The 23,083-nt window shown below is 42.7% G+C and overlaps 1 protein-coding gene across 1 annotated transcript in view; it reads left to right on the forward strand.

Moving 5' to 3' along the window:
- The window catches only part of LOC101138450 (uncharacterized protein C15orf32), a 29,429-nt gene that overhangs the window by 1,833 nt on the left and 4,513 nt on the right, over positions 1–23,083 (forward strand). The window lies entirely within an intron of this gene.

The following is a 23,083-nucleotide window of genomic DNA, read 5'->3' on the forward strand; positions in this document are numbered from 1 at the left end:
AGTGCAGTGGCTGACACACGGCAGACACTCAGCTAATGGAAGGTAGCTAGCTACTCGACTCAGGGTGTTGCAGAAAGACAAAGCCATGCCAACATTAAATGAGGTGCTGACATTAATTTAGGGGTGTGGTCTGTTCTATCACTATGATCCTAACTGCAGCTTTCAGGTACAGGGAGACAGAGAAATGTACCTATTTTGCTCAGGCCTAGAAACTGAGGCCTGAGATCAAGCCAAACCCACAGCATTAGATTTCGTAGGTGAGTGATCCAGCCAGTTCCCACAGTTGCTGTCCCCACACCTGGCTCAGCCGCCAGCGCCTCTCCGACCCCAGCTGTCACCCGGGTCCACCCAGTGGAAATGCTCCTAGTGCAGAACCAGCGACAGGCTCAGGCTACATAGCCCTGGGCCCATGGCTGCTGCGGCTGCCTTTCGAATTTGCCAGGGAAGCTGAGCATCCTTCTTTGCACATACCGGGCCACTTGGCTCAGTGTCTAAGGATGAGATGGGAGGCAGCCAGGCTGCTGGGAAAATGTGGAATCACTCTCTGGCAGAGGCCAGCCTGGAAGCGAGAAGTGAAATCAACAAAGCAGAGGACAGAGCAAACGAATGAAGAGCAGGAGTGCAAAATGGGCTGCAAAAGTGCAGGGCATTGTCCTTGAATGCTACAAGACGCTACCAGCTCACCTAATCAGCTCCCTTGCTCCAACAGCTTGCCTTGAAATTAAGTGTTTGCATCAGGCTGGGTTACTGCAGGGAAGGGGTATCAGGCCCTCCTTTGCAGCATCAGGGAAAATAGGGGACCTCAGATGGCCCAGGCCCTACCCCTGCCTCCTCAGCTTCCTGACTGAGCAGAGTGGATCCAGCCACTCAATGATCAGTAAAGTGGAAATTAAAAGCTTGCCGGGCTGGGTTGATCTTGTGATTAAACTAGATATACAGCCTTAAGTTCTTCATCCACTCAGAGCATTAGATGCTTGGCAACTCATTGCTTCTCCTCTGGGGCTGCTTTCTCAGGCCAAGGGGGCAAGGACTAGTTGGTGGTAAGTTCTACTTAGTTTGTACCTAGCTCAGCCTAACTTCTTCACTGTTGAAGCAAGCAGGCATGGCCTGGCATGCAGTAGTTGCCCAATAATGAATGAATCCCTGTTGAATGAATGAATGAATCCCTGTTGAATGAATGGATGAATGCTTTCCAGTTTACTGAAATCTTTCATCTTTGGCTACTCAACAAGTAGGCTCCCCAGGCCTCAATTTCTAGGCCTGAACAAAATAGGTACATTTCTCTGTCTCCCTCTACCTGAGCGCCACAGTTAGGAGCACAGGGATAGAACAGACAGCACCCTCAATCTAATGTCAGCACCTCATTGAATCTTGGAATGGCTTTGTGTTCCTGCAGCACTCTAAATGAGTCAAGTAACCAGCCATCATACCTTCCACTTGTTGAGTGTCTGCTGTGTGCCAGCTATGGCATCAAGCACTTTGATTAGGCCGCTCAGTCCTCCACCACCCCCTGTGAGGCTGGTGTTATTTATCTCTATTTTATGGACAAGGCCCATGGCTTGTCACATAGCTAGTAAGTGGCAGAACAGGGATCAAACTCAGGTTGAAACTTGCTTCTAGGAATCTCTGCCTCCCTAATCTGTATAGCAATTGAAGCCTATTCATTCGTTCATTCATTCATCTCTATCTTAGTCAGTTTAGGCTACTGTAACAAATATAACATTGACTTGGTGGCTTAAACAACAAACGTTTATTTCTCACAGTTCTGGAGGCTGGAAAGTCCAACATCAAAGTACCAGCAGGTTCAGTTCTTGGTGAGAGCTTGTTTCTTGGCTTGCAGATGGCTGTCTTCTTGCTATATTCTCCCATGGCAGAAAGCAGAGACAGAGGCAAGCTCTGGTGTCTCGTGTCTCTTCTTATAAGGTCACCAATCTCATTCAAGAACGCCCCACCCTCATGACATAATTATCTCCGTACCTCCTAATACCTCCTAATACTATCACCTGGGCGCTAGGATTTCAACCTATGAATTTCGAGGGGATTTCTTCACCCATTCATTTAAGAAACATCAGGGAGTGTCCACTAGATGTCCTGGCATATGAACACCCTGTGTTTGCTCCTATGGGGACTCGCCATGCAGTAGTAGGAGGGGGAGAGAGAGCAGACACATAGGAGAGCACTGTAAGAGCTGTTGTAGAACAATGAGCATACTGCTGTGTAGAGAGAGGGAGCACAGAGAGAAAGGAGCCCGGAACTCTACTTGCAGGAGTTTACACCAGAGAGGGCACTTCAGGGGAAGCTTCACAGAGGAGAGGGTAGCCTTTGAATACTTGCTGCTGGTTCCCCAACTCACCCATTTCAATGCCTTCCTCCTTAACTTATCCATTCTCTCCAGGACCATCTTTACTGCCAAATGGAAGCAGAACTTTGAAATAAGCCTTAGGAACGTAGTTCATGTGCCCATGAAGGGAGCTCTCCTTTCCTCTACAGACACATGGACTGCAGGGGAAGAGTGAAGGCTGGGACACTCTGACCCTCATACCCCCACATCCAAAGCTTGGCACCCTTCTAGCTCCAGGGCTGTGAGGTTTAGTACACATGCATAGTACACAACCTACACTGATGCGCCACCCAATAGATCTCAACAAGAATAGGTCAAGAAGAGGTCACCATGTGTGTGCCAAAGAGTATGTGCTTCCATTCATTCATCCAGCTTCACAGACACCACTGAGAGCCAGCAATGAACTATGCCTGCTGTGGACATTGTAGGACACACAGTCCCTGCCTCAGGAAGCTCAAGTCTAAGGGGGGAACAATTATGCATAGCCAATGGCAGAATGAAATAAAGAGGAAATGCCAATCCAACCAACTGGGGGGGGGGGTGTTCAGAGGATTCACAGAGAAGGTGATAGATAAGCTGGACCTTGAAGAATGAGTGGGATTTTGATAGTGGGTTGTTGACTTTCTGGTCTACCCTTCTGGGAAAGCTCCACCCTCTTCAGTGGCAGCAAGGAACAGAAGAAGCATTCAAGACGCTAGCTATCACACTGCTGCCAACCCTGGCCAATTTACAAAAGCCATCAGGGGAATAAGCCCTGCCACCATTGCCCAGCCTCCCTACTAGGTCGTGATGATGCCCCAGGTGAGGCCACCTCGATTCACGAGGCCCTTGATTTGTGGATAATGGTCTCAGCGATGCCAGAGGAGGGAGAGGCAGGTGCCCACACAGTCAACGTTGAGACCTGCAGCCTCACCTTGTTTTTGTCCAACCCAAGTCCACCCCTTCATGCCTTCATTCTCGTTCCTCTGCACCCTCCCCCAAGGTATAGTGAGACCTCAATGCTCCACTTCTAATCATAGTTTTCATGGTTTGTTTATGGATTCTCTGATTGTAATACCAGTCACCAGGCCAGCCATTGAGGGAATGCTATAGTTTCCTAGGCTTACTGTCAATTGCATAAGCAATTGAGATGCAGATCAGTTTTCTCCTGGTGTTTCTGGGGGAGGATGGATGTTTCCAACCACCCTCCTGTGGGAGTCAAACTGGAAAGAAATGGGGAGCTGAGGATGAAAGTGGTGGCTGCTCCACAGATCACTGAGCTGGGCAAGTGAGGCCCAGTACTGTCTCTAACCACAGCCACCAGCATGGGGTGGGGGCTGCCTGGCATGTTCTCAGCTGCACCCTCTGTTCAACTTTCAACGTCCACCTGTGCTTTGGGTCTCCTCACACGCGGCCTTGCTAAGTGGCTCTCCCCTCTTCATCACGTCACTTTCTCCTAGTCCTTATAGAATGAGACCCACTCTCTTGATTTACTTAACACTTTTAATTCTACCAACATAACAGAACTATGCCCACACACATATAAAAATAACACTATTCCTTTACAAGCCGCTTAAATCATTTCTAAACAAATACATGTTCATTACTTATCCTAATATACATGCTTCCTCCAAAATAATAGCTTTTCTCATCAAATCTACCCAACAGTAGATTTGGGTAAAACTAAATTTGCCTACAGAAAAAGTAGGCATTAGAGGGAGCTGGATGCCCTTAAGTCATGACTGGCAGCCTGGCATGGGAATCCAAGGTCACTAATAAAAGACACACAAAAGTCAGAGCCCAACCCAGCAACCGCAAGCTCCTCTGACTATGTCCAAGATGGCCCTCTCATCTTCCCGGGCGCGAAGTCTGCTCCCTCTCATTTCCTCAGCCATGGGCTTCACTGTGCCCAGGCTTCAGATATAGCAGCTTCATTTGCCTGTCCATCTTGGGCTCACCCTGCCATAACCTCCCCTAGCTCATGTCTGCTTGTGATTCTTCTCTCTGACCCCACACACCGAGTAGACCCCAGAGTGGCTGACCCCTGGCTCTTCCTGGGGAGCCTCCAAAGAAATCATTCCTGGGGCAGTCCAGTTGGGTAAAGACAGGAATTTCCTGGGCCCCAACCCCTAGGCACTCCATTCCAGCTGGTGTTAGTGCCGAAGGAAGTGCATTCAAGACTCCAAGTAAAATAAAAGCTCAGATATGAGGAACCATCTTGATAGTATGTAACACTGAAATTGCTTCTCTCAACCCCAATCTGAGTAGCCATCAACTGATAATGGAAGAGACACATCCCTGTTACTTGATGAAGTCTCTCTTCATATTTGCTCCCTTATCTTGATTGATTTTGTGTAGAAAATAAGATAAAGACTCAGAGTTTAAAATAAGGCTTTGTCCTTTACCTAAAACCTGCATGGAAGAAGAAGGCAAAGGGAACATTCGCAAGCAGGAGCTGATTGACAATCACATTGCTGGATGTATCAAAATTATGGGCTTTCTATTATGCCAGGGTACAGCCTAAGACCCTCTCTGAGAAGTGCCTTGTGGTCTGGACAGGAGGAGGGGCTTCATGCTTCTCTGCAGATAAGGGGAAGACAAATTGTATAATTTAGCAAACTCCAAAAAGGCTAGTTGAATGGGATTTGGATAACATTCATTTAAAAGGGGTCAGGATGTTTGTCCAGCAAAACATTAAAAAGCTATCATTTTGTTGAGATTATAGATTTCTTCCTCTCCCCGCAGGTCATATGGGTGCACATCTATTATGGAGTAAATCTCTTTATTTCAATCATCTCTTCTCCAGCTACAGTCTCATGTGCATCAGCACTAGGAAGATGATTTTTCCATTTGGGTTACATTTTTCTTTGTTAAATTTATTCTTCTTGAGATCATTCCACTGTTAAGAATCCCTTGTCCAGCAGCAGGGAAAGATAAATATTTCTTTAATTATCTTATTTATAAATAAGATTATAAATAAGATAAAGATAATATAGATAATATCTACAGATATTTTGAAATCTCACTTCTTACTGAAATGCCTATGATTTCCCATCCTCTCTTCCTCGAGTTCTACTGGCTAAACCTGAGCCAAGTCTTCCCAATTCTTAGAGCAACCTCAGTTGTTCCAATTAGAGTCCCCGGAGTCTATCTTTCATATATTCAAATGTTTCTCTTTCTTACTAAGAAAATATAAGACTACTCATTCTCACCTTCTTTTTGCATTTTTTTGCATTTTATTCTGCAGATATGTTCGTAAAATTCGGTCAGGAAAACAGAAACTTCTCCAAGCATTTCAAATAAAGAAGGATTTAATGCAGATAATTTGAGGCTTACCACACTGTTGGATGAACTAAGAGAATGAAAGTCAGAAAAAACTACCACTAATTTCAGGAAATTAGAACATACAGGAACCTCAGGAAGCTGCCATCAGAACCTGTGTCTCTCACCACCCCAAAGAGGGTAAACTGTAGCAGGAAGTCCCGTAAGCCACTGGCGAAACCTCCGGCAGGTCTACTGTTTCCTGACACCCAGGTGATTCTGTCGTGTTGCAGGAATAAGAATGACCTCTGTTGTTGTTCTGCTTTTCAAATCATGCATGGGTGCCTCCCATTGGTGGAGTCCCAATCAGAGTCCTGCTGGTATGGGATACCAGGAAATGCAACAGTTCCCAGAATTCCAACCACACAAATATGGCAAAGAGCTTTGAAGGGAGTGGCAATGAATGTTAGTTTCCTAAATCCAGTACATTGGAGGTCCACAATTCTCTAAGCACTATGTTAACAGCCATATATATATATATAATTTGCTTTTTTTTAAAAATTATACTTTAAGTTCTGGGATACATGTGCAGAACGTGCAGGTTTGTTGCATAGGTAGACACGTGCCATGGTGGTTTGCTGCACGCATCAACCCATCATCTACATTAGGTATTTCTCCTAATGCTATCTCTCCCCTAGCCCCCCACCCCCTTACAGGCCCTGGTGTGTGATGTTCCCCTCTCTGTGTCCATGTGTTCTCATTGTTCAACTCCCACTTATGAGTGAGAACATGTGTGCTTGGTTTTCTGTTCATGTGTTAGTTTGCTGAGAATGTTGGTTTCCAGCTTCATCCATGTCCCTGAAAAGGACGTAGACTCATCCTTTTTTATGGCTGCATAGTATTCCATGGTGTATATGTGTCACATTTTCTTTATCCAGTCTATCATTGATGGGCATTTGGGTTGGCTCCAAGTCTTTCCTATTGTGAACAGTGAGCAGCTTTATATATATCACCCACATTTTTCACATGAGGCAATAGAGCTCAGACTTCTTAGGTAATTTATCCAGGGACACACAACCAACCAGGGATCACGAGTCAGATTTCTGAGCCCATGCTCTTTCCACAACACTGCCCTGCTTCATACAATAATCTAGGAAATTTCTACAACCTATCATGTCCTTCTGCAGTGCACTGCCAAGGACAAGTTTCTCCCAATCCAGGGGCCTCACTTTAGGTGTTCTTATTTCTCAGCATTTCCATGCAGCTATGTCTCCCACTCTCTAGATGTTGTTTCCCAGATCGTCCTGATGCTGGCACTGCATGTCTCCCCCACCAACTTCAACTGAGCCCTAGTTGTCTGGTGCTGTCTGTGAGCATGACATTTTTTGCCTACTCTCAACTTGACATTGTTAATCTTCAAGCTAGAGCACAGAGGAGGAGTCCTGGCAAGCCTCTGCTCTAACTTCCCAGGTGCCTCTTCAGAAGTTCTGCAGATCGCCTTTGAAAGTCGGCTAGTCGCCAGTCCAGTCTTTCAGGAAATACTATGGGGTTTCCCAGGATTATGATCAACTGCACAGGCCACTGAGGTGCAGATCAGCTTTCTCCTTGTCTTTCTCGGGGACAATAGAAGTCTCTCGCCATTGCCTCATGGAGTAAAACTAGACAGAGAAGAGAGGCTGAGAAGAAAAGCAGTAGTAGCTTCATAGATAACCAAGCCAGGTAAACATGACCCAGTATTTTTTTATTCTGGCCTGGAAAGAGAAGGACTTTTCTTTGACACGAAGAGCAGAGTCTAAGCACCTCATGATGTCTTCAGCCAGAATTCCACCAAAGTTCTTACAATCTCCAGGAGACTTGGTTTTCCATTCCAAACAAAGGAATAATTCTTACTCACCCTGTCCATGGGAATTAAGGATGTGTGATGAAGTCCTAAGTCAGAGCTCACTCCCAACTACAGGAAGAGATGAATGACAGGAAGAAATGCAGCACTCTAAACAGTAAGGTGCTCCACAATTTGCCTCTCTGTTAAAAAGAAATGTGAGGGTTTGGAGGGGGTACGAACAGGAGTATCCACCCAGGGTCTGCCACCACTATTTGGAGGTCATGGAAGAGGACAACAGAGAAGGCCATTCTACAAAGTGATGACTTTTCAAAAGTGTTTAGTAAGTTGGCATGACAGTCATTAAGACTCGTGAAAGATGAAGCCAGGTGATCACTTCTTGGCCTTTTGGCTAAGATCAAGTGTGAAAGATGAAGCCAGGTGAAATCAAACATAATGACACATAACGACATAGTAGTGTTTTATCAGTGCTTATGACCTCACACCCAACAGCATAGATGCCAACAGAGCTCATCTCTGGGTTCACTCCTCCATGGGACTCTCTAGCCATGCTTCTGGCTGTACCGGGTCTTGACTTTGAACTCAGCCTATTTTAAAATAGCATGCACAATGTGAGGGTCTAGAAGCTGGGGCACAAAGAGGTGCCCTGCTTGCTTTTGACTCAGGCACTGCCCTTACCAGTTCTGAGAGAGAATTTTGAGAACAACGTGATTTCTATTCTGGAATTGCTATGAGGTTTCCCAGGGAAACACTCAGTCATAGGCTAGACTCAAAAATGGATGTTCTAAAGGCAGGAAACATTTAGACAGCAAGGAGAACTGTTCTGGATTTATAATTCTGGCCCTTGATTCCTATGCATGACACTAGGCATTGCCACCAGGGCTTAACTCAAAAGGCCTTGGCTCTATACCAGAGGATTAAATAATGTCAAATGTTCTCCTGTGTATATAGGGGGTAGGTCCAAGATGCCTAACATATATCCAGAGTAGACTTAACATCAGTGTACGTTAACTGAGTCTCAATAATCTTCTCAACATTATACCAGGGTTCAGAAGCCAAATCCCAAGCGCAAAGCATTGTGTTTGTCCTCCCTTTGGAAAGTAAAACAATAACACACTTCTACTGGGGACACAATGAAGCCCGTGAGAGCCTATCCCGGGCTACAATCTCCACATACTGTCCCTGTGTCCCAGTACACTCCCCTGACCTCTCCATTTATTCTGCCGTATTCTCCATGCAAAATATTAGCTACATTGCAATGTGTTTCTGGAATGGGGTCTCTTATGACTCTTTATAAGGAGGACAAACTTGGCTTTCATCGAGCTTTAAATAAATCACAGCATCTAAATTGGAAAGGAAGAAGTCAAATTATCCTTGTTCATAGATGACATAGCATCATATTTAGAAAAATTTAAAGACTCCACCAAAAAACTGTTAGAGTGGATAAACAAGTTCAGTAAAGTGATTTTTCAAGTTACAAAATCAGCATACAAAAATAAGTAGCATTTCTATACCCTAACAGTGAACAACCTGAAAAATAAATCAAGAAAGCAATCCCATTTACAATAGCTACAAAAATAGTATAATAAAATACTTAGGAATAAATTTAACAAAAGAGGTAAAAGATCTCTATAATGAAAAGTATAAAACATGATAAAAAAAAAAAGGTGGAAGAGGGCACCACAAGAATTGAAAGATATTCCATGCTCATGGATTGCAAGAATATTGTTAAAAAGTTCATACTTCTAAAGTGATCTACACATTCAGTACAGTCTCTACTAAGATACCAATGACATTCGTCACAGAAATAGAAAAAACAATCCTAATATTCATATGGAACCACAAAAGACCTGAATAGCCAAAGCATCCTGAGCAAAAAGAACAAAGCTGGAAACACTACTTGACTTTAAAATTTACTACAAACTACAGTAACCAAAACAGCATGGTACTAACACAAAAACAAGCGTATAGACCAATGGAGTAAAACACAGAATTCAGAAATAAATCCACACATTTACAGCCAATCCATTTCTTACAAAGGTGCCAAGACTATACACTAGGGAAAAGACAGTCTCTTCAATAAATGGGGCTGAGAAAACTGGATATCCACATGCAAAAGAATGAAACTAGATCCCTATTTCTCACCATATACAAAAATCAAATCAAAATGGATTAAAAACTTAAATATAAGACCTGAAAGTATGAAGCTACCAGAAGAAAAGATTGGGGAAACACTTCAGGACATTGCCCAGGACAAAATATTTTTGTGTGGATAAGACCTTGAAAGCACAGGCAACCAAAACAAATGGGATTATATCAAGCTAAGAAGTTTCTGACCTGGTGCGGTGGCTCACATCTGAAATTTCAGCACTTTGGAAGTCTGAGGCGAGAGGATCATCTGAGCCCAGGATTTCAAGACCAGCCCAGGCAACATAGTGAGACTCCCATCTCTACCAAAAAATAGAAAAAATTAGCTGGGTATGGTGGCATGTGCCTGTAGTCCTAGTTACTTGGGAGGCTGAGGTGAGAGAAGAGCTTGAGCCGGGGAAGTCGAGGCTGCTGCAGTGAGCCATGATCGTGCCACTGCACTCCAGCCTGGGCAACAGAGCAAAGCTCTGTCTCAAAAAATAAAAATAAAATTAAAAAGTAAATAAATTTTTAAAAAGCTTCTGCACAGCAAAGGAAACAATAAACAGGGTGAAGAGATAGCCTGCAGAATGGGAGAAAATATTTGCAAACTATCCATCCAACAAGAATATATAATTTATATATACCAGAATATATGAGGAATGCACACAACTCAACAGTTAAAAATAATAATAATTCTATTAAAACATGTGGTATATGTACACAGTGGAATGTTAGCCGAATACAGATTTTTCAAAATAAGACATCCATGTGGCTGACGAGCATATGAAAAAATGTTTAGCCAGGCATGGTGGTGAACACCTATATTCCTAGCCACTGGGAGGCTGAGGCAGGAAGATCACTTGAGCCCAGGAGTTCAAGGTTACAAGTGAGCTGTAACTGCACCACTACACTCCAGCCTGGGCAACAGAGTGAGACCCTCTCTCAAAAAGAAAAAGAAGAAAGAAAAATGCTCAATATCACTAAATAATGGAAATGCAAATCAAAACCATAATGAGATATTGTCTCACCCCAATTAACACAGCTATTATCAAAAAGACAAAAAAACAACAAAAGCTGGTGAGGATGCAGAGAAAGGGGAATGCTAGTACACTGTTGGTGGGAATGTAAATTAGTACATCCATTATGGAAAACGGTATGGAGGTTCCTCAAAAAACCAAAAATAGACCTACCATATGATCCAGCAATCCCACTGCTGGGTACATATCAAAAAGAAAGGAAATTAGTATGTCATAGAGATAGCTGCACACCCATGTTTATTGCAGCACTATTCACAATAGCTAAGATATGGCATCAACCTAAGTGTCTATCAACATATGAATGGATAAAGAAAATGTGGTATGTATACACAATGAAATGTCATTCAGCTATAAAAAAGAATGAAATCTTGTCATTTGCAGCAACATGGATGGAACTGAAGGTCATGTGTTAAAGTAAAATAAGCCAGGCACAGAAAGATAAATATCGCTTGTTCTTACTCATATGTGGGAACTAAAAAAGTGGAGGTAGAGTGTAAAATGATGGTTACCTGAGGCTGGGAAGGGTGGAGAGGAGGGAGGAATGAAGAGAGGTTGATTAAAGGGTATGAAAATGCAGTTAGATAGAAGAAACCAGTTCTAGTGTTCAATAGCACAGTAGGGTGACTACAGTTAATAATAATTTATTATATATTTCAAAACAGCTAGGAGAGAAGATTTGGAATGTTCCCAACACAAAGAAATAACAAATGTTTGAGGTGATAGACATCCTAATTACTTGATTTGATCATTACGCATTACATGTATGTAGCAAAATATCACATGTACCCTATAAATATGTACAATTATGTCTTGATTCAAAAAAATACTCATACACACACACACACACACACACATATGAAACAAGGCAGGTTCTACCACTGTTCTTGGATTGGCTAAATCGTAGTAACTATACAGATATTAAACATCTAAAAAAATAAATTTTTTTTAAATTAAAGAAACTCTTAAACATTAAGCAACATGATGCCTTTTCTGAGTTGAAAAAGTCCATGATAAGGCCACGGTAGACTATTCCTTCACATTCTAAGGCTTATGGTACCAGAGTAACAGTACAACAGTTTTAGGTGTTGAGGGGATATTTGATGGATAAATTTTTGTTCTGGATGGTGAGAAAGAAAACTACCTTTCTACTTTCAACACTCCTCTTCGATGAAGCTTCCTCCAACTGACCATGATCTGTCATCTATAAAAATGCTTCAAAGCTAAGAAATATGCTTATCACCCTCCCTAATGAGGAGGAATAGAGGGTGAATAAAAAAACGCTTTTTATTTTTGCTTCATGAATAGCAGTGGTACAGAACTGTTCCAAGTTCCAAGTAAAAACAATTTAAAATGATAAGATATATGTAGGATTCCAGTCATAGTCATCCAACAAAAAAGCCCATTTCCTAAGAATTGTGGGAATAGGACTGTATAAAGATGGGGATGGAAAGCATCCATTTAACTCTACTTCCTCCAGAACCCCCATTAAAATGATAAAAAGGAATACAAATCCACTGGCACATAAAGAATTGGAGAGAAAACAAGAAGAGACATTTGGAAGAAAAAAAGCAGATGGATAAGTGGGAACTGACTTGGCTACGTTTAAGCTGGCTTCAGGAAAGGTGGCACCAGGTGCCCATGAATGTGAGGATGAAGATGAGACTGAAAACAGAAAAACTGATTAAAAGACTTTAAAGGAGCAATTAGGCCTTCAGGTTGCCTCTCCCCTCTGGGAAACTGGAAGGTGGCTTCTCAAACACCCAACACTGGAAAGGCTAGAGCCAAAAAACTGTGAACACCAGGGACAGGTATAGAACAAGGGCACCAACTAAAAACAGGGGCTGAATGACTATGTCCATACTGAATGCTGATAGAGCCCCCACCACCAACCCAGATTCTATCCTTCTTTCCCATCTCAGCTTCCAGAATATTGGTTTCCAGGACTCACCTTCTTGGTAGGCAATTAGAAAAGATTTTTTTTAAGGCTTCTGAGCAGTTCAAGAGGAAAAACCATTAAGATACTGATACCAGAAGCCAGCCAGATCACTGTATACTGAAGCTCATGGAAAAAAAAGAAAGAAAGAAAGAAAAAAAAAAGCTTGTGCCAAAGGCAGCAGTGGTTAATAAGCATTCCATTTGCAACTCCACATTTTCCAACTCACTTCCAGTTAGGTGGAGTTAGGTGGAGCCTAACTGTGACTTGATATGACCAATTGACTATAGGCAGAAGTGGCATGGACTGAAACATATAAGAACCAGTATACAATTGTCTGGCTGTCCCTGCTGAGGTACCCAAAGAGACTGCATGGTCCGGATGAAGCAACTATAAAATGATGGAATCTCCATGAACCTGGTCCCCTGAGTGTGGAGTAGAGTTCTATAGAAAACATCACTAGATATGCTGTGTGAGAAACTAAACTTTCTTTTTCTAAACCACTGAGAACTGGTTGTTGTTTATTTCAAAACATAAGTCTAGTCTCTCCTAGCTAACACAAAACCACACACACAGAATTTTTAATCACCATTTTGGTGCATAATGTTAAATGAGTACTCAAGGATCACCAGAGTTCTGAGAAAAGTCTCTAATATAAAAAATAGAGGCTAGAGCATGAAGTGTTGTTGAATTTTGTCAAAGGCCTTTTCTGCATCTATTGAGATAATCATATGGTTTTTGTCATTGGTTCTGTTTATATGCTGGATTACGTTTATTGATTTGCGTATGTTAAACCAGCCTTGCATCCCAGGGATGAAGCCCACTTGATCGTGGTGGATAAGCTTCTTGATGTGCTGCTGGATTCGGTTTGCCAGTATTTTATTGAGGATTTTTGCATCGATGTCCATCAGGGATATTGGTCTAAAATTAAAAACTCTCAATAAATTAGGTATTGATGGGACGTATCTCAAAATAATAAGAGCTATCTATGACAAACCCACAGTCAATATCATACTGAATGGGTAAAAACTGGAAGCATCCCCTTTGAAAACTGGCACAAGACAGGGATGCCCTCTCTCACCACTCCTATTCAACACAGTGTTGGAAGTTCTGGCCAGGGCAATCAGGCAGGAGAAGGAAATAAAGGGTATTCAATTAAGAAAAGAGGAAGTCAAATTGTCCCTGTTTGCAGATGACATGATTGTATATCTAGAAAACCCCATCGTCTCAGCCCAAAATCTCCTTAAGCAGATAAGCAACTTCAGCAAAGTCTCAGGATACAAAATCAATGTGCAAAAATTGCAAGCATTCTTATACACCAATAACAGACAGAGAGCCAAATCATGAATGAACTCCCATTCACAATTGCTTCAAAGATAATAAAATACCTAGGATTCCAGCTTAGGAGGGACATGAAGGACCTCTTCAAGGAGAACTACAAACCACTGCTCAGTGAAATAAAAGAGGATACAAACAAATGGAAGAACATTCCATGCTCATGGGTAGCAAGAATCAATATCGTGAAAATGGCCATACTGCCCAAGGTAATTTATAGATTCAATGCCATCCCCATCAAGCTACCAATGACTTTCTTCACAGAATTGGAAAAAACTAATTTAAAGTTCAGATGGAACCAAAAAAGAGCCCGCATCGCCAAGGCAATCCTAAGCCAAAAGAACAAAGCTGGAGGCATCACACTACCTGACTTCAAACTATACTACAAGGCTACAGTAACCAAAACAGCATGGTACTGGTACCAAAACAGAGATATAGACCAATGGAACAGAACAGAGCCCTCAGAAATAATGCCGCATATCTACAACCATCTGATCTTTGACAAACCTGACAAAAACAAGAAATGGGGAAATGATTCCCTATTTAATAAATGGTGCTGGGAAAACTGGCTAGCCATATGTTGAAAGCTGAAACTGGATCCCTTCCTTACACCTTATACAAAAATTAATTCAAGATGCATTAAAGACTTAAATGTTAGACCTAAAACCATAAAAACCCTAGAAGAAAACCTAGGCAACACTATTCAGGACATAGGCATGGGCAAGGGACTTCATATCTAAAACACCAGAAGCAATGGCAACAAAAGCCAAAATTGACAAATGGGATCTAATTAAACTAAAGAGCTTCTGCACAGCAAAAGAAACTACCATCAGAGTGAACAGGCAAACTACAGAATGGGAGAAAATTTTTGCAATCTACTCGTCTGACAAAGGGCTAATATCCAGAATCTACAATGAACTCAAACAAATCTACAAGAAAAAAACAAACAGCCCCATCAAAAAGTGGGCGAAGGATATGAACAGACACTTCTCAAAAGAAGACATTTATGCAGCCAAAAGACACATGAAAAAATGCTCATCATCACTGGCCGTCAGAGAAATGCAAATCAAAACCACAATGAGATAACATCTCACACCAGTTAGAATGCCGGTCATTAAAAAGTCAGGAAACAACAGGTGCTGGAGAGGATGTGGAGAAACAGGAACACTTTTACACTGTTGGTGGGACTGTAAACTAGTTCAACCCTTGTGGAAGTCAGTGTGGCGATTCCTCAGGGATCTTGAACTAGAAATACCATTTGACCCAGCAATCCCATTACTGGGTATGTACCCAAAGGATTATAAATCATGTTGCTATAAAGACACATGAACACGTATGTTTATTGTGGCACTATTCACAATAGCAAAGACTTGGAACCAAGCCAAATGTCCAACAATGATAGACTGGATTAAGAAAATGTGGCACATATATACCATGGAATACAATGCAGCCATAAAAAATGATGAGTTCATGTCCTTTGTAGGGACATGGATGAAGCTGGAAACCATCATTCTCAGCAAACTATCACCAAGGACAAAAAAAACAAACACCGCATGTTCTCACTCATAGGTGGGACTTGAACAATGAGAACACATGGACACAGGAAGGGGAACATCACACTCTGGGGACTGTTGTGGGGTGGGGGGAGGGGGGAGGGATAGCATTAGGAGATATACCTAATGTTAAATGATGAGTTGATAGGTGCAGCACACCAACATGGCACATGTATACATATGTAACTAACCTGCACGTTGTGCACACGTACCCTAAAACTTAAAGTATAATAAAAAAAAAATAGAGGCTAGAACAAGTTGAAGATGGCAGCTTGGAAGAACAAAGATTAATCAAGAGAAGATGAAGCATTGAGATTAATCATTTCAATGAAGTAAAATAAAGTATTTCACTCAAAAGATATGACCAAAAATGCTATAAAAAAGAAAACTGCATTCACAGAACAAAAAAGAGCTCTTATAATTAAAAATATAAGAGCAAAAAATAAAATTCCATAGAAGCACTTGAAAAAAATTGAAGGATTCTCTCAGAAAACAGGGCAAAAAGACTAACATCAATATAGGAGGTCTATCATCCAAATAATTGTAGTTCCAAAGTAAGTGGAGAAAACTTAAAGGAGAAAAATAAGTATCAAATAAATAACTAAAAAAAATTATTAACAACAGAAATAAATTTTTAATTTTTAAAAAATAACTCACAAAATGTCCAGCAAAATGGATGAAAATAGACTGATATACCTTTTATCTGGGAATATACCTTTTATCTGGAGAAGTTTTCTGAAGACAACCAAAAATGCTAGATAAAATATTTAAAATACCTTACAAACATAAAAACACTAATGGAAGTATAATGAATGTCCCATCTAAAACCTAAATGAAAGCAGAAATCTAGGGAGGTAAATTGAGCACTGAGGTCTGTTTTGATGAAAGGCATTGCCAAACTGAGTGAAATTAAGTTTTCCTTTTGTGAGATAACAAACATCACACTACCAGGATAAGAGAGGACTAGGAAGAAATCCATTCCATAAAGCTTCCATTTATACCCAGGGGTCTGCAAGGACAGGTGCTCTGGCACTCAACAAAGCAGCGGATAAAAATCTAGAAGTCCTCTTGGAACAATCATGACCAAAAGCTGGCATTTATGTAAATTTTCAGCCCAGATGTTCATCACACAGATAGTCCAAAATAAACTTCCAGCCCTAAATGTAGTTGAAAGTGATCCTGGGCTAATAAGGCCCCTTGCAAAAGCCAAAGTGAACATTCTCCAGAGGAAGACACTTTCATCCTAGCCCAAAAAAGACTTCTCACAAATAAGTTTTCCAGAAAATGAGCAGCACACAGTCAAAAATAACCAAGCAGTGCTCACTTTGTCAGCATATGTATTGAAATGAAACAATACAGAAAAAAACAGCATGTTCCTTGTATTAATAAGTTAACATACAGTTACTCTGTCAGCCATCAGTTCTCCTCCTAGGTATTTAATCAAGAGAAATGAAAATATATGTTCTCACAATGACTTGTACATGAACATTCTCAGCAGCGTTATTCCTAATGGCCCCAAACTGGAAACGATCCACATCATTATCAACAGAAGGATGAATAATCAAATTGCAAAATAGTAATAGAATAAAATATTACTCAGCAATAAAAAGGAACAAACTATTAATAGATGAATGAATTTAGATTGTTTTCCATCCTTCAAATCTTTGCTGCTTTCATGCCTGATTGTGAGAGAGTGGAAAAGGAAAGGAAGACTCCATTTTTCTCTCTCCTAGTTCCACCTTCTCCTCCTATGCCTCTAGCCATGGCAGATGCCTCCTCTAACTGGCCTCTTAACAATTCCAGTTGTTGGCTTCTGGGAACTCTGAAGACCCTTCAGAGATGCTCTTTGCTAGGGTCTCATTATCTTTCCAGTTGAACTTCTTGGGCAAAGTCCCTTTTAAGGCATCTCCAGGCCAAGTCTCCCCCTCACGACCATTCAACTCAGAGGAAATTCACAACATGGCCTCCCAGCAGCCCCAGTTCTCCCAGCCCTGGTGCCTCAGCCTGAAAAACTGTCTGTAGATCTGAGATGTGTCAGACTCCAGGCCAGACTGTGCCCTCAATTCCATGGATGCCTCTCTAGCTTTCCAGGTGGACCTTCCAATGGCTTCTCTCACTTGTTTTACCTCCCGTCCCCTACAGTGCATAGATTAGGGCTATGTTTTAATAGCAAATCATACCACATACTGGCAACTCTCTCTCCAAATATCCTCTCTTTCCAGTAGCCAATTTTGATGGTTTTACACTGAGATGGGTGACAGTCTAAGGGTCAGGACACTGGTTTTAGGTCATCCCCATTGGCAAGTCCTGAATAGATGCTTAGCAAGCTTTGAAATGTGAGGGTACGTGCCTGCAGTGTTTTAGATTTTGGCCTTGGTCATCTTGCATAAAAGAGAAGCAGAGAGTCTCGTTTTAACATGCTGTTACAGTGACAGTTTATAAAGGTCAGGCAATCTCAGAAGCCAAATTTCTTACAGCACAATCTCTAGGTCCCAGAAAATAGATATTTGGTAACTTAAGAGCCATGATAATAGCTGATTAAAACTTAAGAGAACTGCAAGAAATGTGAGCCACATCTTGCAATCCGAAACTAGATGAAATTCCATTATCTGCCCCTTGCCTCTGGTTTACAACCACATTAAAATCAGAATTCCAGATTAGCAGCATTTGTGTTTTCATGACATTGAATAGTCTGTTGCTAGAACTCTTCCCTAGCCAGGAAGTAAAACTTCACAGCAATGGACAGATGTTTATAGGAGTTTTTTTTACAGAGGCTCTCCTAGTGTGATAGAGTGATGGGGAAGCTGAAATGCCCTTCTTCAGTCATTAAGAGGTTTCCAAATAGTGCCCAGGCTTCTTAAGGTCAATTGCTGAAGTAACTGAATCATAGTTTGAAAAATGGTGTTGCCAGAAGGGACCCTGGACACATTCTATTCTGTTCTGAATTGGATAAGTGGAGAGCACATTCGTTCTCAGACTACATATTCATGGCAAGCATTAATTCATTTCACCACCCTGCCTCTGAGCCTAGCCTCGGCAGTACCCACCAATGCAAGATGGCATGAGGGATAAAATCTATTTGCCATTACCAGTTCTACCTAGTTTCTTTATTTTATTGGTAATGAACATCATTAGATCATGTTCCTATCATATCATAGCAGTGTGCTCAAGGTCACGCTGCTGGTCAACAACAAAGACCAGACTCCCAGTTCAGTGCTCTTTCAACCACCCCACCCCGAATTAATGGGAGAAGGAGCCCTTGCCTCTTACTTACCTTTGGCCCATCCCTCCCATCAAGTCCTTTCAAAAACTGAAGCCTTATTCTAGTTGTATATGTGACCAGATGCCATTTTTACCAGAGTATCTCCTGAGCCACAATGCTCCTGCTCTTCCGTCCTGAGATCTTCCCCAAAAATATCAAATCAGCTTCAAATGCCTTTGCATGGACTACTTAACCCACAATTTCTAGAGCCTCCAGAGCCATAGCAAAAAGTCAAATATTATGCTTTCAAGTTAAAAGGCCAAACATATTCCTGGAAAAGTGAAAATGGAATACTTACAAATACCATATCATAGAGCACTAAACTTTTGGAGCTGATTACATTTAAGGTCTTGAGTCTAAAAGGAACCAGAGTTAACAAAAACCATCCGTTCAGATGCTCGGCATCTTTCTGAATCTTTTTCTGACTAATTTGCCTACCTCTGTCCAGAATGGAAAGTGCTTGTGGGTTGGAGGTGACCGGGAATGCAGATGTAAAGAAATAGCGCATTCTATTCCTGGATTGCATATTACTATTCCATATGGGGGGGCGAGCCAAAACATATGGTGTTCCATCTGCAGGATGAGGCTGGCTGGGTCCCATGAATGGCTTTTAATGCAAGTAGATTCAGCCTGATTTGGTCTGCCTCCAAAGGAGAAGAAAAGCCAGTGATTCAAATATTGTGTAAAACCATTGAAATTAATGGCACAAAACAAGACTCATTTGTATTCTGCCTAATTTAAAAGATGTCTGCTTGGTGCAAAGTAATGAATTAGTTACGGGGGTGTTTGGACTGAGTATTTGACAGTCTCCTTGAAGGAACAAAATGCCTTTTTTCCATCTTTCAAGCCACCCTCTGTTAAGTTATTTTGAGCCATTCCCCCCAGGAAATCCACTAAGCATTTCGACTTCTTTAACAAGCCAGACTTCAAGGGGTTCACAACACCAGAAACAGCTGATCCTGCTTTGACACCCCAAGTCTAGGACGAGAGGGAGAATTCAAGGAGATGCTCTTTTTAAAACTGCCTCATGTCGTTATCTTGTGAGTGGAAGACCAGTTCATGCCCTTCCAGTTAATCTCCAAGGGACACTTGACATCAGCAGGCCCAGTGGGCAGGAGACCTGGCCCTTCCCAAATGAAGAAAGAACTAGAGAATTTGGAGTTAATCCTGGAATGATTGTACTGTGCCTCCATGCCACATGTTGCACTGGAATATCACAAAGGGCACATGTGCAACCCCAGCTACTGCTCAGTCACTGAACTACACCCTACCCACTCCCAAGTTCCTGGTGATGGTGATGGTGATAGAGATGTTGCAAAGCGGTAAGCGCCTGCTCTGTGCCAAGCATCACACTACAAGTGACGCACCAGGTGGCCGAGTTCATTCTTACAGTCCCTTCATGAGATTGGCACTGTCCTCCCTATTTCACAGATGAAGAAGCTGGAGTTCAAAGAGTAAGCTGTCAAGGTCATGAAGACAGAAAGTGGCAGCCTGGGATGTAAACGCCAGTGTTCCTGCCCCACAGCCCACGCGGAGATTAAAGAGGAAAAGTTGGCGTGGCTGTCCCTCTGAACACCCATCTGAGCTGTGGCATCTCTGGATAAGATGGCCTCGCCTGCTGTTTGAAGTACTAGTGAGCCCAAAGTGGGGCTGCCAGGAAAAGCAACTACTCCCCAGGCATGACCCTTATTCAAAGAAGAGGGCAAGGCCCTGCATGGACCTTGACGTCATCATTCCCACCTGGATAGGACCAAGCTTCAAATAATGATCTTCACACTGGTTTTCTTAACATTTTATTACATAACTCCGATCAAGACAGCAGTGATTAAGTCCAAAATGTACCAAAATCCCATACTGCCCATTTTTCCATATGGAGTGAAGGCTTTGTGCTTCTTACGATCCATTCTTGGTTGTCTTAGTTACATGGTTTTCAAGACTATTTTGGCAACCTATTTTATTTTTCCCCAAATGAAATTAGCAAACAGAATTCCTTCATTTGAAGAAAGCATGGGGTGGGGAGGTGGCGGTGGGGGAGACTCATGGCTCTTCTTCTCCCCATAAGGAGAAACCCTGAAAAGTCTAAGAAATTTAAGGAATCCAACCACCATCGTTGGAAATCCGCTGTTTTAGAGCCATTTTTCACCTTCCATCTGTAAATGTCCTGCCAGACTCAGAGTCATGGATGCGTATTTCTTGCTTGGAAGCAGAACTGTGGAAAGCTACCAGGCTTATTGGTAACAAGAGCCATTTTTATAATTGCACACATTAAGCAAACTATACCAACCTAGATAATCACATATGCTGGAGGTCAAGGGGACCCAAGCCTGAATCACTTCCAAGAGAAAGAATTAGTGGAGCCCTTCAGACAGAAGTGGCCTTTCTTTTGTAGCAGGCCACAAGGCATGTGCACAGGGACTGTGCCTTGTTTGCTGCTTGATTGGAAGGAGGTCATGGAAGTTGTCACATCCGCTTGTTTTGCGCCTGCTGCCGCTTTCAAGATGGGGATGAAACATGTCAGGAAATTAAAAGAAGATGCTACTTAGTTTTCTATTATCTATTCTAAGTAAAACAATAACATATGGATTTCTTGAAAGGTAAATCAGGGGCATTTTTGAAGGTTCTTTCTGTTTGTTTGTTTTCCTTTGGTTTCTTCTCTGTCTTCATTTCGACACCCAGTGTGAGGCTTAGCACAATGTCTTTCTGGTTTCCTGATCTCAGAGCACACACATCAGAGCTCTTCACTGAGGAGCTATTTGTCAGTGGCTGGCCCAGCAGGTGCCACTGTGGGCAAGTTCCAGGATGCATAAGTAAAGAGCTATGTGAAGTCGACGATACCCTGCTGGGCTGAGTGTGGTCCCAGGGAGAGGGGCCTGCTTGCCCAGGCTGGGAGCCAGCTCTTGCTTCTAAAAGAAAATTGGCAACAGAGCCCATGTCCTGGAAAACTTACTCTATGCTCAGACATTGATCCCTGCCTCCTCACTCCCTTCCTTGGGAAAAGAGGCCAAACAATGTCCTCCTGCCACATGATTCCTCCCCACCCCCACTCTGCCCTTGCCCCCTATAAGCCTGTTTTCATCGCCCCCAACCCCAATATACACACTTCCAGATTCGGGACTGGCCCCTCCCCTCTTTCCCACATCCATTCTGCAAACAAGCCCAGCATTCTCCTGCCTGAAGAAAGGGCCTTTAAATCTTTTAACATGTGTGGCTGACATGAATCATAGTCCCCAGTTCTGTGTGTGGGTAATAAGACTTGCCTCCTCTTTCCATATCTCAAGTTTATTTCTATTTGGGGCCATCTCCACAGGGCTAGAAAAAGGTCTTCCTCGGTCAATGCAGGATTCTCTCGCCTCCCAGTGACTGCACCTAAACTCTGAGACTTACGTGGTGCCGGTGCAGGGGCACCATCTGGTCCTTGATGTCAGCTGTCAACCTAGACATTTACCAACAACCCCTTCGTTCCATTCCTTTATGCCCTGCAGGCTGCTCTCCCCTGCTTCTGTGCCGTGATGGAAGGTTCTTACTCTGCTCTCCTGGGGTTTGGGGTGGGGCTGGCTGTTGTCTCACCCAGCTTCCAGGTTCCACTCTTGATGCTTGCCTGGGATTCTTGCCCTTTCCTGAAACACAGTCACCAGTGGTGACTCAGGCAGAGGCTCAGGCAGGCTTCCCCGCTCATTGGTTTTGTTTTGTTGGATATGATTTTTTGCTGCTGTGGGATGCAGGATAATCATGGTGGTGTATGGGAGGCAAAGACAGGAATTATCAAGGGACAAAAACAGTTAACGCCTTTTAAAAACATGACACCAGTCTCCCAGTGACCACCTTGCAGCAGCCCAAGGTGGTGTGATCTGTTGTCCACCCTCTTTGGAAGGTGAGCCGAGCTTGAGAGGGCTGGAGACAGGGAAGCCCATGGTCATGGTGGGGACAGCACAGGATCCTTCCTTAGAAAGCAGCAGGTGACCTGGAGGAAGAGCAGGTACTTTTGGAAAGAATACCCTCCCCATGCAGGCAGGGCTGGCCTTCCCCAGAGCTCCCGGCCATTTCTGTGCTGAGCTCCTAAGGAGCTTGCCATCCTTACAGCTGCAAGCTCTTTTTACCATGTCCTCAGGAGGGGAGCCCCGAGAATTCTAAGGTCCTTCCAGTGACTCAGAGAGTTGAGTTTGCTGCTACTGATGATATAAAGACTTCCAAAATATTTTTTCAGTCATCACCTCTCAGGTATGAGCTTTTCAAAACCACAGAGGAGCACCATCTCCCCAGGACTCTGCCCACTAGGAGAGAGAGTGGTAAAGAAGTGGGAGTCATCGAGAGGTGAGGTTTGGAGTCAGGAGATCTGGGTTAAAATTCTAGCCATGATTCAACCTGGCAGTGCGATCTGGGCCTCACAGAAGCTCCCGTTGATCTATTTGTAA

Source organism: Gorilla gorilla, chromosome 16 (assembly GCF_029281585.2).
Source record: "Gorilla gorilla gorilla isolate KB3781 chromosome 16, NHGRI_mGorGor1-v2.1_pri, whole genome shotgun sequence".
In the NCBI taxonomy this organism is placed as follows: Eukaryota; Metazoa; Chordata; class Mammalia; order Primates; family Hominidae; genus Gorilla; species Gorilla gorilla.